The sequence below is a fragment of the Lissotriton vulgaris genome, chromosome 2_2 (genome assembly GCF_964263255.1).
Source record: "Lissotriton vulgaris chromosome 2_2, aLisVul1.2, whole genome shotgun sequence".
NCBI classification, from domain to species: Eukaryota; Metazoa; Chordata; class Amphibia; order Caudata; family Salamandridae; genus Lissotriton; species Lissotriton vulgaris.
Window position 1 is genome coordinate 318,726,540 of NC_141688.1, and position 15,298 is coordinate 318,741,837.

The window sequence follows — 15,298 nt, forward strand, 5'->3', positions numbered from 1 at the left end:
TTCTGTGTCGTTAACCCTCTTCCTAGAGGAAGCAGTTTTGAGAGAGGAAGTACTCTGAATTTCAGACAAAGGGCTGTCCTGGTCCTTAAGCTTCAGTAGCCACAGAAGAAGACGTCCCTCTGTCTCTCAAAGTCTTTTGAGGGAAAGTTCAGCATATCTTGCAGTCTCACCTGGTGGTCGGGATACAGGCAGTAAATGCATTTCTTGTGGGGGTCTTCAGAAAATAGCCGGAGCTTCCAACAAGACTCACTAGGTCTGAAGAGAGATTTCTTTGAAGACAACATCCTAAAAGATCATTCTGAAGAATCCTGAAGATGAAAAGTACTGAGCAGAGCTCAGGGAGACTCCCTTCACACGACGTGCAGTAGAAAATCTGAGCGCCTGAGCCTCTGAGAAGGTTCTAGGGGATGCGGTGGCCTGATTGGCTGCAGTTTGTACTATATATAAGGACCTTGACAAGTCATGAAATGATTCTTCTTATTAACGTCTAGTATTACTTCTTGTTACTCTTAGCTATGATATAGCTATTTTATGGATATATATTGCTATTTTTATGTACCATGGGACTCCCACTTCCAACGACTGGGAATGATTCAAGCATGTGAATCTATGAAAGATACCCCAATACTAGAGAATTGCTATTTACATTAGGGGTTGAATATTAATACAAATCCCATGATGGAGTAGGAAGAACGCTTGCGAGGGGGCACCAGGAAGGAATAGTTTTAAATGTAACTCCAGTTCGCTGGTAGAGGAATTGCCATTATAGTCAAACACTGATTAGTTCCGCTCACGTGTGGGCACCCCGGAGCACTTTTTCACAATATATCTTAAGTGTAGATGTTCAGGAAGGCCTGCAGAGTCACTTAAAGAAAATATCATGCAGCGTATATGGATAGGCTGCAATGGCTCAAATCTTCATCTTGTACTTAAAAAAGGGGTTAGGAGAACTATCTATATATAATTTCATTAGCTTTTAGTACAACAGCATAAATCTTTCACAAACCCTTTTTCAGTTCAGCATAGAGATGAAGGAGAGCAGGACAGAGTAGCCCCATCTGCTGTCATTATGGGAGTTAATAAAAGCTGTGCCTTTAAGAACCCATGGATCACCAGTATCCCATCATGCTTTAGTTCTTGCTGATGCCAGTGTGGGATTTAATGAAAAATGCACACAGGGCATCTTAGAGATGCCCCCAGAAAAACGACCTTCCACTCTTGTCCAGGCTGAGTGACTGCTCGCCAGCTGCCATTCCCCAGACATGTTTCTGGACCCCTGGCTCGAGAGCCTACTACTCTAGGGGTCTGAAACAATGCACATCCTGGGACTGAGTGCCAAACCTCCTCCCCCAGAATGGGCAGGGGTCCGAGAAATTGAACCGGAGTGCAGCAATACACATCCAAACCCGATGGTGGAAAAAAACAATCTGGAGATGGAGTCGATGCCCATGCGCGCTATCAGCGAAAGGTGGAGTCACCTACCTCGTTACTGGAAAGACCTCTTCGTAGAAAAACAAAGTGCAAACATCCTGACCAAACACCAGATGGCGAGCTAAGCACAGCATTTGATCTACAGCTCACATGCTCATGCACGCATGCTCTGCCAACATTTAGGAATTCTAAAATGGATTGTAAACTTTTCAGAGTCTTTGGAGTTTGGAGCAGCGCACGTTTTTCAAACAAATTAGTTGCTAGGCTTTTTCTTTCACTTGACGGCTCATATCACAAAAATAGGACATTGAGGTGGGCAATTTATGATTTTTTTTAAATTAAAATTTGTAGCCCGATTGGCCAATCCCAGAATTATGTTGTTCACCCTGTTCAAGTGTACCAATAACTCAACGTCGGTCACCTACTCAGGTGGTTGGTTTGAACTGGCTCAGGCCAAACAGTCCTGCAAAGCCAACAGGGCAAAATGTCACTCGCCTCTCAAGGCAGTAGTGTTTTGTGAACATGGCTACACATCCATGTAGGTACCTGTAGGAAAGTGACCCTTTTTGAATGGTTATTTCGAAACTTTTGCTTGATACTCGATACATTACGACTTGATGTGTCTCGGGTCTCTTCCCATTAGGTTCCCAGGGCTGGTTTTCTTTCGCCAAAACTGTACGTTTGTACCCACATTTGGCCAATCTTTTGTCCTCCGTAAGACCCTTGTAAAAGGTATCATAGGTAACAATGGCAGTGGGACCAGGGAAAGCCTCTAAGGGCTACAGCACCTATTGTGCCAACCTTAGAAACCCTGTACCTATAAACCCACATACTGCATTTGCAGGCTGCATGTTTTGGTGCAGAGAAACGTCAAGAGTACCATAGCACATATCCTTTGTGCCATGCCGGCAATCCACTGCCTGCGACCTAGGCAAGTCATCCTTCTAGCAGGGTGCACTAGACCACAGGTGAGGGTACAGTTGCATGAGCTTGTAACCCAACAGAGTCCAAGTCCATTCTCAGACATTGTAAGTACAGTAAAGCCATAAATATAATATGGTCAGCTCCTTAATGGGTTAACTGAAACCTGGGAAGTTTGGTAGCAAACATGTCAGCACATTAAACCCACACTGATGCCAGTATTGGGTTTAATGTAAAATGCACTCAGAGGGCATCTTAGAGATGCCCTCTGAAAAACAACCAGCCTTAGTGTGGGTCCTGAATGGCTGACCGCCATTTGACATCACCAGACATGTTTCTGGACCCCTGGATAGAGGGCATCCGCTCTCCAGATCCAGAAACCAAGCCCATCCTGGGCATATGTGGCATGCCTCCTCCCCTGCCTCCACCCCTTCTTGGGTGGGAGAATCAGTGAAAAACCAAGTTAGGAGAGGTGTGCCCACCTTTGCCAACCCCACCCCTTAGGTGGAGAGGTGAGGTGAAGAACACATCTGTCCCTCCTTCTTGAAGAGGAGGGGACCAAGCATATTAGAGTGGATCATTTCACACCTACCACTGGAAGGTGGTATGATTGGGGTGCACCCACCCAAGGAAGGGACCTATTTTTCCCGACCTGTACACCCATGTAAACTCTCCTAAATTTAGTTTTTAGGGGCAACCCTGAACCTTGACTCCTCAGATTTGAGGAAGAAAGGGGCAAAGAGCTGTGCTGGCGCGGGAAGAAGAGGACACCGACTACTTTGGCCCAAACGCTATCGGCCTGTCCCCACTCAGACCTGCCTACAGTAGAAAGCCTGGCATGTTCAACATCCAGCATCCAGAACCCGGAGGACCTGTCCTGCAGTCACTCATGAGCATCGGATTTGCTCAACACAGAACCTGGATTCAAGCAGCTGTGCACCACTGCACCGGACGCCCTCGGCCAGAGTAACCCAACACAACTAGGTTTCCCTAGCAATCTTGACCTGGGCTCTGGGGATCCGAACTACCTAGAGTTTGAGACCGACACGTGCAGCCTCAACCTGAAGGGTCTCCCCACCCCCGACTGCAACCAAAGCTGGTAAGATCCAAGGCCTCAAAACACCCCTGCACCCAACAGCCTTCGGTGGCCCAATCAACAGTGTCCAGGTATCCCCCAAGAACCCAACTTAAATCTCCTGCCGGTGGTTGTCTCAGGAAACCTTGTTGCAGAGCCTGAAGCCTTTTCTTCAAACTGGAGCTCTTCATTGCAAAACCGAAGGGCTCCCAATGTCTTCTTGGCACTCTGCATCCAGCTGCCTCCATGCAGCTGGTGGGTCAGTTCCTGTGCTGATTGTTGGCACCCACAGTGCTGATCCCAACACCAGGAGCCTTGCTCCCACACCAGAGTGGTCTGCTCATTAGCAGCCCCTGACCGAAGGCCCTCTTAGCCTCATTGGTCAACATTGGACCCCTGCACTCTGCACTCAGCCGCCCGAGTGCCGCTGGTGGTGCAATTTGAGAACCCTAGTTCTAGCCCCCCAAAACTATTCTTGCAGGCTGTTTACTTACCTGTAAACTGATAACCCTCTTTCACTATAGGAAACAAGGATTATGATTTTTTGATCCTAAAATGTTCCAAGTGCTGAGCTGTGTTTTGTATGAAAACAAAGTCAGAAAACAAGTTACTTACCAATTATCCAGTATTGGTATCTTTCATAGATTCACATGCCTGAATCATTCCCCGTCGCCGAGACGAGAGTCCCACGGTAAATAAAAAAGCAGTGCCAAAGGTAAATGATGGTAGTAAGCCCTAAGAAAAAAGGCCCAAGGCCTAGATCCTAGTAGCCTATGGAGTAGTTTACCTGTAACTCCAGTTCTGTAGTAGGGGTATCTCTGTTATAGTCAATCTAGTGAATAGTCCCGCTCATGTGCGGGGACCCCGGAGCAATCAAAAATAATTTCTTAAGCGGTCTTCTTAGCAGTACTGCATAGACACTTAAGAGAAATTTAAAGACAAATAATGCAGCCTATACATGCAAGGCTACACTGTTCAGTACTTCAACTAGAAATGCAAGGATATTCCACAAATATCACACTTAGACCTGTCTGCCAGGTTTCTAACCATGGAGAACACTCCTTCCCCCCCTCCTCCTCCTCTTCACCACATCCTTGGAATGATAGAGAGGAAGGACAATACAGACAAGCCCCCATAGGCTGCCATTATGTGGCTTCAAAAGGGATACCGTGCCTTTAAGGAAACTTTCCAGAACTCTCCTGGTATCCCAGAATGCACAGCAACTCCCTCCACTTTCAGTTCTTTTTGGAGGTGTATCAGCTAGACCTGTAGCATTCCTTATTTCATCTCTTTCTCTACCGGGGAGGAGGGTGGACGCTTAGGACTACCCCTACTACAGAACTGGAGTTACAGGTAAGAAACTACTTCTGTAGTGGGGATCTCAGTGTATAGTCATAATCTAGTGAATAGAATGGCAAGCCCATCCAAAAAACAACCCGGCGGTGGAGAAAAAAAAAAAAAAAGACACCTTTATTATGCGAACAGATTTCGCAGCTAAGCCTGTCCGACCTGAACATCTGCCCTGGCATCAGAGTCCAGACAGTAATGCTTAGCAAATGTATGGACCAACTTCCAAGTGGCAGCCTTGCAGATCTCTGCAATGGGAACATTACGAAGCAAAGCAGTTGTGACTGCTGGAATGAGCCTTAGGCTTATACCCACTAATGTCTTATTCGCTTTCTGATAAAGCTGGATACAAGACACAATCCACCTAGAGATGGATTGCTTCGAAGTAGCCAGACCAGTCCTAACCGACCCATAGTTGACAAACAAGTGGTCGAACCTGCAAATGTCTTTCGTTTTATCCAGATAGAATTTCAATACCCTTCTAACATCCAGGGAATGAAGAGACCTTTCCGCTGGAGTGGAAGGATTCTAGAAAAAAGTCGGTAAAGTTATAGTCTGATTAACATGAAAATCAGAAATCACCTTGGTAAGGAACTTATGGTGAGTACGCATAACCTTAGCAGCATGAAACACAGTACAAGGTTCTTGGCAACATAATGCCTGAATCTCACTCGCCCTGCAGGCCGATATAATGGCCACGAGGAACGCCGCCTTCCAAGACCGGTGCTGCAGCGAAGCCTTGTGAATAGGCTCGAAAGGTTCCTTCATCAGCTTGGACAGCACCACATTCAATTCCCATGCAGGCGAAAGGAAGCCGAACAGGAGGGAACACCTGCTTCAATGCTTCCAAAAAATCCTTAATCACAGGAACCTGGAAGAAGGATGTCTGCGAAGTGCATTTTCTGTAAGCAGTCAATGCAGCAAGATGAACCTTAATGGAATGGAAATTAAGGCCAGACTGAGCCAGATGAACAAGTTACTTACCTTCGGTAACGCTTTTTCTGGTAGATACAGTATCTGCCTGTGGATTCCTCACCTTGTGAATATCCCCCTTGCGCCAGCAACGTTCGGAAAATTCTTTGTAGCACGCCGGCGTGGACGACGTCATAGGAGCACGGCATCGCGCGCGACTCCGTCTGACGTCACAGACTCCTTATAAGGCCCACGTCGGCGTGATGATGTCAGTTCTGCCCTTTTTTCCGTGCCTTCGAGGCACCCGGACGGACCAACAAATATACACATATATACAATGTACAAAGTATACGCAATCCAAAAATACTAAAAATGCAAAAGCATAAAACATCAGAAATACAAATTCATAAATACATTTGCACATAAACCCAGGTATAGCAGAGTGGACAACGGGGAGGCGGGTGGGTCCGTGAGGAGTCCACAGGCAGATACTGTGTCTACCAGAAAAAGCGTTACCGAAGGTAAGTAACTTGTTCTTCAGATAGATACATCTGCCGTGTGGATTCCTCAACTTGTGAATAGAGTCCCACAGCAGTCCCCACTCCCGGAGGAGGGTGTCCACCCTGCTACACCAGGAAATCTTGGAGAACAGAGAGCGCGAAATGGCGTCCCTCCTCAGCTCAGCATCCAAGCAGTAGTGCTTTGCAAAAGTGTGGAGGGAGGCCCATGTCGCGGCCCTGCAAATGTCCTCAACAGGAACACCTCTAGACAATGCAGAAGTTGCAGACTTCGCTCTAGTTGAATGAGCTCTAATACCCTCAGGAGGGTCCTTACCCGCCAGAGAGTAGCAAATCTTGATGCAGAGGATAATCCACCTGGAAACCGCTCTGCCCTTCTTGCAGCCAGCAAAACCCACGAAGAGCTGATCGTCAATCCGATAGTCTTTAGTCCTATCAAGATAGAAACTAACCGCTCTCTTTGGGTCCAAGCGATGAAGCCTCTCCTCCTCCTTGGAAGGGTGTGGGAGAGGATAAAAGGTAGGAAGGGAAATGGATTGACCTAGATGGAAGGGAGTCACCACCTTAGGCAGAAAAGCAGCCCTGGTCCTGAGAACCATTCTTTCAGCATGAATGGACAAGAACGGGGGCTTGGAACTAAGAGCCTGAAGCTCACTTACCCTCCTTGCCGAGGTAATTGCAACCAAGAAGACCGTTTTAAAAGAAAGAAGCCTCATGGGACACTTGTGCAAAGGTTCAAACGGAGAACCCATCAGATAGGTTAACACAAGATTCAAGTCCCAATGAGGAACAATAAAGGGAGAAGGAGGGAACTTATTAGTGAGCCCCTTCAAAAATCTTAATACTACAGGAGACTTAAAAAGAGACGGCTGATCCGGCAAACAGAGAAATGCCGATAAAGCCGAAAGATATCCTTTGACCGTGGCAACAGCAAAACCTTGCCACGCCAGAGAAAGAGCAAACAACAAAATGTCAGACAAATGAGCCTTCAACGGGTCAACATCCCTCTCCCTGCACCAAGAGACAAACTTAGACCACCTACACGAATAGATGGACTTGGTGGAGTCGCGCCTGGCAGAAAGAATGACATCCACCACATCGTGAGGGAGAGAAAAGGAACTCAGGTTGCCCCGCTCAATCTCCAGGCATGAAGGTGTAATGTCTGGAGGTGGGGGTGTAGAACCTGCCCCTCCATCTGAGAGAGGAGGTCTGCCCTGAGAGGGAGACGGAGCGGCGGGTGAGAGGAGAGGTGGAAAAGGTCCGTGGACACCTTCTTTGCTGCTTCGACGCCCGTCTTAGGTGCGAACACCTTAGGTACCACTTTCGGCGGCAGTGTGAACTGAATCGGTGCAGACGACTTCGAAGGTTTACTGACCGGCTTCGGGGTGGAGTGGCCTTCGGTCCGACAGCAACAGCCTTCTCTTTAATGCGTTGCAGCGAGTCAGACACTTGCTTCGAAAAGGAGGCGGATGGCTGGGTTGACTCGACGGGGTCTTTAGAGCCATCGGTCGTGGACTCTAGGTCCTTACTGCCCTAATAAATAAACAAGGAGAATCCTACTTCCAGTGTGCACCACAAGGATGGGGAACACTCAGTGTTGTGTAAAATACCCCTCACACACCAACAGGCCCCTTGGTGTCATGCTTCATCATCGGGGTCTTCGCACCCCGCTAAGGGGATGCGGCACGCTGCGACCTGCGACTACGCGGGAGCGTTGACAAGAATTGACTATGTGTGGTGTGTGTTGAGTGCAAGTGAGGGGATTAATGTGAGTGAAGGGTGTAGTGAAAAAGTTAAAAAGTACCTGGCTAGTGGGTGGTGTGAAAAAACTTTATTCTGTACCTCTAGCTGGTGCTATTAAAAAGATGTGCAAAAAGGCGAGGTTAGTTGTCTTAATTAGGGACAAAACCTCTGGTGTGCGTCGACATGTTTCGGAACTGGTGTTCCTTCTTCAGGACGGGGCACAACTTCCCACCCCTACTCACGTATTTCTATCAAAAAGTGTTATCTTAATTCTCTTTTTACTAAAAAGTTATAACAATCTCACGAAGGCTAGCAATGTGCCTACAGCGGTATTTTAGGTTCATGCACTTGCATGCCCTGAAAAAAGAAGAAAAACTCCATTTAGTTTGGTTACCATATAGGATTGGCTCAGACAGGTGCAGTCACCTGGAGCCCCAAACAGTTAAATTAACCTGTAAAAAAGGGGGACACACATAACATATAACATACAGGACACACTTAAGGTTTTTTTTTTAAAAATTGTTCTTTTTGGACATACTCATAGTCACTGTTGTATATTGCATCATGAGCATATCCAGAACATCAAGGTAGGTAGGTGGATCCACAATCTGTGAGGGTAAAGAAGTGGTTTCAGTGTTGTTACTCCTTTTACTCACTGTTTGACTTCAAGCTAAATCTGGATATCTGGGAGTAGCTTTAGTGTGTACAATACTCACGGAATCCGCCTAAATTGGCCTCCTTCTACCACCTTGTGCTGCTTCGCTGTGAATGCGTTAGCGAGCGACATTGTGGTATATATTGGGGATTTTGGTGTTCTCATTCGTTAATTAGCGGAAGTCGGAAGACGGCCATATGAGGGATATCCGTATCCCCGCCTATCGTATACATGTTCACCGTCTCGATGTAACATATATCCTTTCTCATACGTTAATTACCGGGTTTTTGGCAGACCAAATAAGGAGTATCCGCTTCCCTGCCTATCGCAAGCCCGGACACAAGTTCCTACTGCACACGGGTCCTTCTGGGCATGCCCGGTTGTTGAGCTGTTCAAGAGAGCTCGCGCATGCGCTTATCGTAATCGCTGCACCTTGGTTTACTAGTTACCGGCGCATGCTCGGACGCATGAATCGTCTGTGTGGCACTGATCTCGTGCAATGTATGCCACCTTGGGCCAGCGGAAGTACTATTGCTTTCCCGTATTCTGAATATTGTTTATTTAATTTCTGGGGCATTCCATAGGACGATCCATAATTCAGTTTGTCACATGGGCAAAAGACATGAACAGAAAACGTGATTAACACTCTCCTAATTCAATTATATGCATGCTTTTTACGGTCGTTCCGTAATCTCTTATATCATTCTCTGTGGGAAAGACACATCAGGTTTTGATTGAGGTCTTATAAGCCCTTCTTTTTCTGAAACCAAAAAATGAAAAAAATGAATTTAATGACGTTCCTAATGTTTCAATTATAGTCCAGTAATTTGGCTCTATGGAATGTCGTAATTAAGACCTGTGATGTGGGTTCCCAGGCGAAATACCCATCGTCGTTCTTTCTGGAACAGGCCTGTTTCAGATGTTAGACGTTCAATAACCGTCCAACGTAAGTCATTAATGCAATGCTGACGTTCCAAAAAATGCGATGCCATCTTGGTGGTCGTTTTTTTACACCGTATATTGCTTTTGTGTTCCCCTATCCTCACTTTGACGGGTCGGGTAGTTATGCCTATATACTCTAGACGAAGTATGGGAAGGGGTCCCAGTAAGCATGAAATAATAACAAAGAATGTCTAGAGAATCAAAAAAGACAAATCATGAAGGCACATTGTTTTATTCACAATGTGCTAGTATTTCGTATATACTTCACTGTTAAGCATTCATTGGTCAATGACAGTTTTACAGTGCCCCAAAAGTTGGGAAAAAGGGAAGGGGATGTGATATGTGCGGGTAATAGGTGAAGGAAAAGGGTTTGCAGTGACAGTAAAATCAGCGAATAGGACAAGTTCAATAAAGTTACATATTCATGTACCCAGAACCAGACCAATAGGTTCATGCAAAATATTTTACAAAAATCATACTCCAAATGCACAACAAATGAGAACAATGCGGTGTGGAGTTGACAGGAAAGAACAATGTGTTGTCGACGTTTCGACCCTCGTTTGCAGATATGCGTATTGATCTTGCCGTGGGGTCTTCCTCAGGACTAGGGAGTTGGGGACACGTGACCTAATTAATGTACAAATATACATGTATTATCTTACAGGGACACAAATCACCGTAACTTACTCAAGCGTTACATAACACACCATCCATTAAATGGAGATGGCTGAAAGTTAACATGGAGTTTTCGGGGCAGGATAGATATTAATGCAACAGATATGTCGCTAATGGCGCGACTAAAACACCCAATTAATGTTTTATTAATCCTAAATGAATATAGTAGTGGAGCCATAGAGCAGTCTGGAGATAGGTCTAAACGCACAGGGGCAGCCCATCCACGGACACCTGAAGGCTACAGGTGAATAGGCCATAGTTACTGATAAGTACGGGCTAGTTGTACATATCAAACGTGTTAAAATCTCAAATATCCCATTAATGACTACTAACTACTGAGGTTAATATCGGTAGGGCTCGGAGAAGTTGGAACTTACCACTAACGTGGTGTGCACCGGACCCGTTTGGTGGAAGGTAGATATCTAGAATAGATCTAATTAAAAATATACAGTTCTTATTTTGCTGATAGTGCAAGGTTTATAAAAAAGCCAGAGTGGCCACATAGTTGAAAACTCACCGAGGTATTACTCGGAAGCGCCGTGTAGATTAATGGTGTGGGGTCCGAAAGGGCATCAATAGGGCAATAGCTCTAAATGTATAAAGAGCAAGGGCAGATATTAAAAATTAGATGTCAGACGGGTTGAACCCAAAAAAAACAGAGAGCCAGGGGTGGACTTACCCGGCAGCCGTTTTGCGTCAACATGCGGCGTGGGGTAACGAGCACTCGCGCTGAGGCATCGAGTTGATTGCAGGACTAAATAAAGAAAAGAGGGAATTATGGAGCGTTACAGGTATGTTAATAGGGCTGGGGGACGGAGCGTGCACTCGGGCGGGTGCCGACGCTTACCGGTGTATGGAGTGAATCCGAAGCCGTTCGCTGCTTACAAGAGGAATGGCGATGCAGAGTTCCGCTTACTAAGGTGTTGCCTGGGTAACATGTCACGTGGTACATCGACATGGAGAAAAGACTCACTCGGTCAGTGGATCGCGTAGGGCCAGGCAATCGGTGGAAATAAACACTGGAAGATTGCAGACAATGTTCATTGTGTAAATGCACCTAATAATTCAAAACGTTAAAGCTGCCAGGAATGGCGTATTGTGCAGCAAGGTAGCCCTCACGGCAGGTAGATAGTTACATGTGCAATAACAACTCCTATTGTGACGGGATCGTACTGTCTGAGCAGAATTATGCAGAAAGATGCTGGGCAGAGGAGGCGATCCCGTAATTATGAGGGAAAACATCGGCGTGGAAATGACTCTAATCACCTATAGATAGTAACTTCTCAAATTCATTACTAGATGTTGTGCAGACATGAATAATAACATCACAATCACACCATAACGGTCTCTTAGCCAAAAGTCCATAAACTAGGCAGAGTGCACAAATCAATGGCGTACCTCACACAAGCGGGTATAGGCCACTGTACCTCTTTAATGTAACTGGATTAGCCTCAGTATTTAAAACAAAGTGTTCAGAATTACCCAATCAATTACGGAGTGATTTCATAGTTGATAGATAGGCAAGAAATCAAACTTACTGTAGCATTATGGTGGTGGCATACCTCGCACACGCGGGTAAAGGCCATATACATTTTGTGACTGCTGTTAATGCACAATAAAACTACTGGTGTCTTGACTATGTGTGGATAGAGGCTAGACGCAATGGACCACCCTTCAAGGTAGATTAGTCATAAGGACGAGTGGGACCTCAGGCTCATTGTTATATCTAAGTGTAGATACAGGGCATGAACCATAGCATAGAACCAATCATCAAGGCAAAGTGGCCAGTTGGGAGAAAGAGCTATCCTGTTCGTTAAGCCCAAATTCAATGGAGTTGAATGTGAATATCCACTTTAGTTCCCGGGTGTTTAGGATATTGGAGATACTTCCACCCCGCGGGCCCAATGTTGCTCTCTCAATAACTAACCACTTTAGGCTTTCTGGTGTATGGCCAGCTGATGAGAAGTGATCGACTAGCGGTGCCCCCTGAGTCTTGCATCTGATTCTGCTCATATGCTGGAGTATCCTTGATTTGGCTTTTTGTTGAGTTTGGCCAATGTAAATCAATTGACACGGGGACAGGATAGCATAAATGATGTTTTCAGAATTGCAGTTGGTGTGTGATTTCATGACGATTTTGTGTCTTCCGTGTGAGAATTCCCTTGTTTGGATTGTGCTGGCACAAGCTTTGCAGCAACCACATCTGAAATGGCCCACAATAGGAGGAAGATTCCACAGAGTTGGAATAGTTGGATCATCCGATGTTTTTAGGAAAGAGCGTACCACATGATCCTTGATGCTTCTCGCTTTTTTAAAAGCATGGAGTGGCAGGTCGGTTTGTTGGATATCATCAGAGATGAGTGCCCAATGACGGTTGATAATCTTTTTTATTTTGTTACTGGCTGTATTGAATGTAGTGACACAGACGATTTTTTGTTCAGATTGATCTTTGTCGGTCTTCGGGATCAAAAGTTCTTCTCGGGGATAGAACCAGGCTCTTTTGCGTGCGCGTTTGACAAGTTGTTTGGGGTAGCCTCTGGATAGGAGTCTCTGTTTGAGTTCTTCAGACTCACTAAAATAATGATCTTTGTTGGAGCAATTGCGGCGAATACGCAAAAATTGCCCGAAAGGCAGGTTGTCACGGAGGGCACGTGGGTGGTGACTCTCGTAATGCAGAAGGGAGTTTCTTTCAGCAAACAAAGATCATTATTTTAGTGAGTCTGAAGAACTCAAACAGAGACTCCTATCCAGAGGCTACCCCAAACAACTTGTCAAACGCGCACGCAAAAGAGCCTGGTTCTATCCCCGAGAAGAACTTTTGATCCCGAAGACCGACAAAGATCAATCTGAACAAAAAATCGTCTGTGTCACTACATTCAATACAGCCAGTAACAAAATAAAAAAAAGATTATCAACCGTCATTGGGCACTCATCTCTGATGATATCCAACAAACCGACCTGCCACTCCATGCTTTTAAAAAAGCGAGAAGCATCAAGGATCATGTGGTACGCTCTTTCCTAAAAACATCGGATGATCCAACTATTCCAACTCTGTGGAATCTTCCTCCTATTGTGGGCCATTTCAGATGTGGTTGCTGCAAAGCTTGTGCCAGCACAATCCAAACAAGGGAATTCTCACACGGAAGACACAAAATCGTCATGAAATCACACACCAACTGCAATTCTGAAAACATCATTTATGCTATCCTGTGCCCGTGTCAATTGATTTACATTGGCCAAACTCAACAAAAAGCCAAATCAAGGATACTCCAGCATATGAGCAGAATCAGATGCAAGACTCAGGGGGCACCGCTAGTCGATCACTTCTCATCAGCTGGCCATACACCAGAAAGCCTAAAGTGGTTAGTTATTGAGAGAGCCACATTGGGCCCGCGGGGTGGAAGTATCTCCAATATCCTAAACACCCGGGAACTAAAGTGGATATTCACATTCAACTCCATTGAATTTGGGCTTAACGAACAGGATAGCTCTTTCTCCCAACTGGCCACTTTGCCTTGATGATTGGTTCTATGCTACGGTTCATGCCCTGTATCTACACTTAGATATAACAATGAGCCTGAGGTCCCACTCGTCCTTATGACTAATCTACCTTGAAGGGTGGTCCATTGCGTCTAGCCTCTATCCACACATAGTCAAGACACCAGTAGTTTTATTGTGCATTAACAGCAGTCACAAAATGTATATGGCCTTTACCCGCGTGTGCGAGGTACGCCACCACCATAATGCTACAGTAAGTTTGATTTCTTGCCTATCTATCAACTATGAAATCACTCCGTAATTGATTGGGTAATTCTGAACACTTTGTTTTAAATACTGAGGCTAATCCAGTTACATTAAAGAGGTACAGTGGCCTATACCCGCTTGTGTGAGGTACGCCATTGATTTGTGCACTCTGCCTAGTTTATGGACTTTTGGCTAAGAGACCGTTATGGTGTGATTGTGATGTTATTATTCATGTCTGCACAACATCTAGTAATGAATTTGAGAAGTTACTATCTATAGGTGATTAGAGTCATTTCCACGCCGATGTTTTCCCTCATAATTACGGGATCGCCTCCTCTGCCCAGCATCTTTCTGCATAATTCTGCTCAGACAGTACGATCCCGTCACAATAGGAGTTGTTATTGCACATGTAACTATCTACCTGCCGTGAGGGCTACCTTGCTGCACAATACGCCATTCCTGGCAGCTTTAACGTTTTGAATTATTAGGTGCATTTACACAATGAACATTGTCTGCAATCTTCCAGTGTTTATTTCCACCGATTGCCTGGCCCTACGCGATCCACTGACCGAGTGAGTCTTTTCTCCATGTCGATGTACCACGTGACATGTTACCCAGGCAACACCTTAGTAAGCGGAACTCTGCATCGCCATTCCTCTTGTAAGCAGCGAACGGCTTCGGATTCACTCCATACACCGGTAAGCGTCGGCACCCGCCCGAGTGCACGCTCCGTCCCCCAGCCCTATTAACATACCTGTAACGCTCCATAATTCCCTCTTTTCTTTATTTAGTCCTGCAATCAACTCGATGCCTCAGCGCGAGTGCTCGTTACCCCACGCCGCATGTTGACGCAAAACGGCTGCCGGGTAAGTCCACCCCTGGCTCTCTGTTTTTTTTGGGTTCAACCCGTCTGACATCTAATTTTTAATATCTGCCCTTGCTCTTTATACATTTAGAGCTATTGCCCTATTGATGCCCTTTCGGACCCCACACCATTAATCTACACGGCGCTTCCGAGTAATACCTCGGTGAGTTTTCAACTATGTGGCCACTCTGGCTTTTTTATAAACCTTGCACTATCAGCAAAATAAGAACTGTATATTTTTAATTACAGATCTATTCTAGATATCTACCTTCCACCAAACGGGTCCGGTGCACACCACGTTAGTGGTAAGTTCCAACTTCTCCGAGCCCTACCGATATTAACCTCAGTAGTTAGTAGTCATTAATGGGATATTTGAGATTTTAACACGTTTGATATGTACAACTAGCCCGTACTTATCAGTAACTATGGCCTATTCACCTGTAGCCTTCAGGTGTCCGTGGATGGGCTGC

The 15,298-nt window shown here is 45.7% G+C and overlaps 1 protein-coding gene across 8 annotated transcripts in view; it reads right to left on the minus strand.

Annotated features, from left to right (window-relative positions):
- The window catches only part of CKAP5 (cytoskeleton associated protein 5), a 901,993-nt gene that overhangs the window by 611,614 nt on the left and 275,081 nt on the right, over positions 1–15,298 (minus strand). The gene's annotated exons all lie outside the window — the stretch shown is intronic.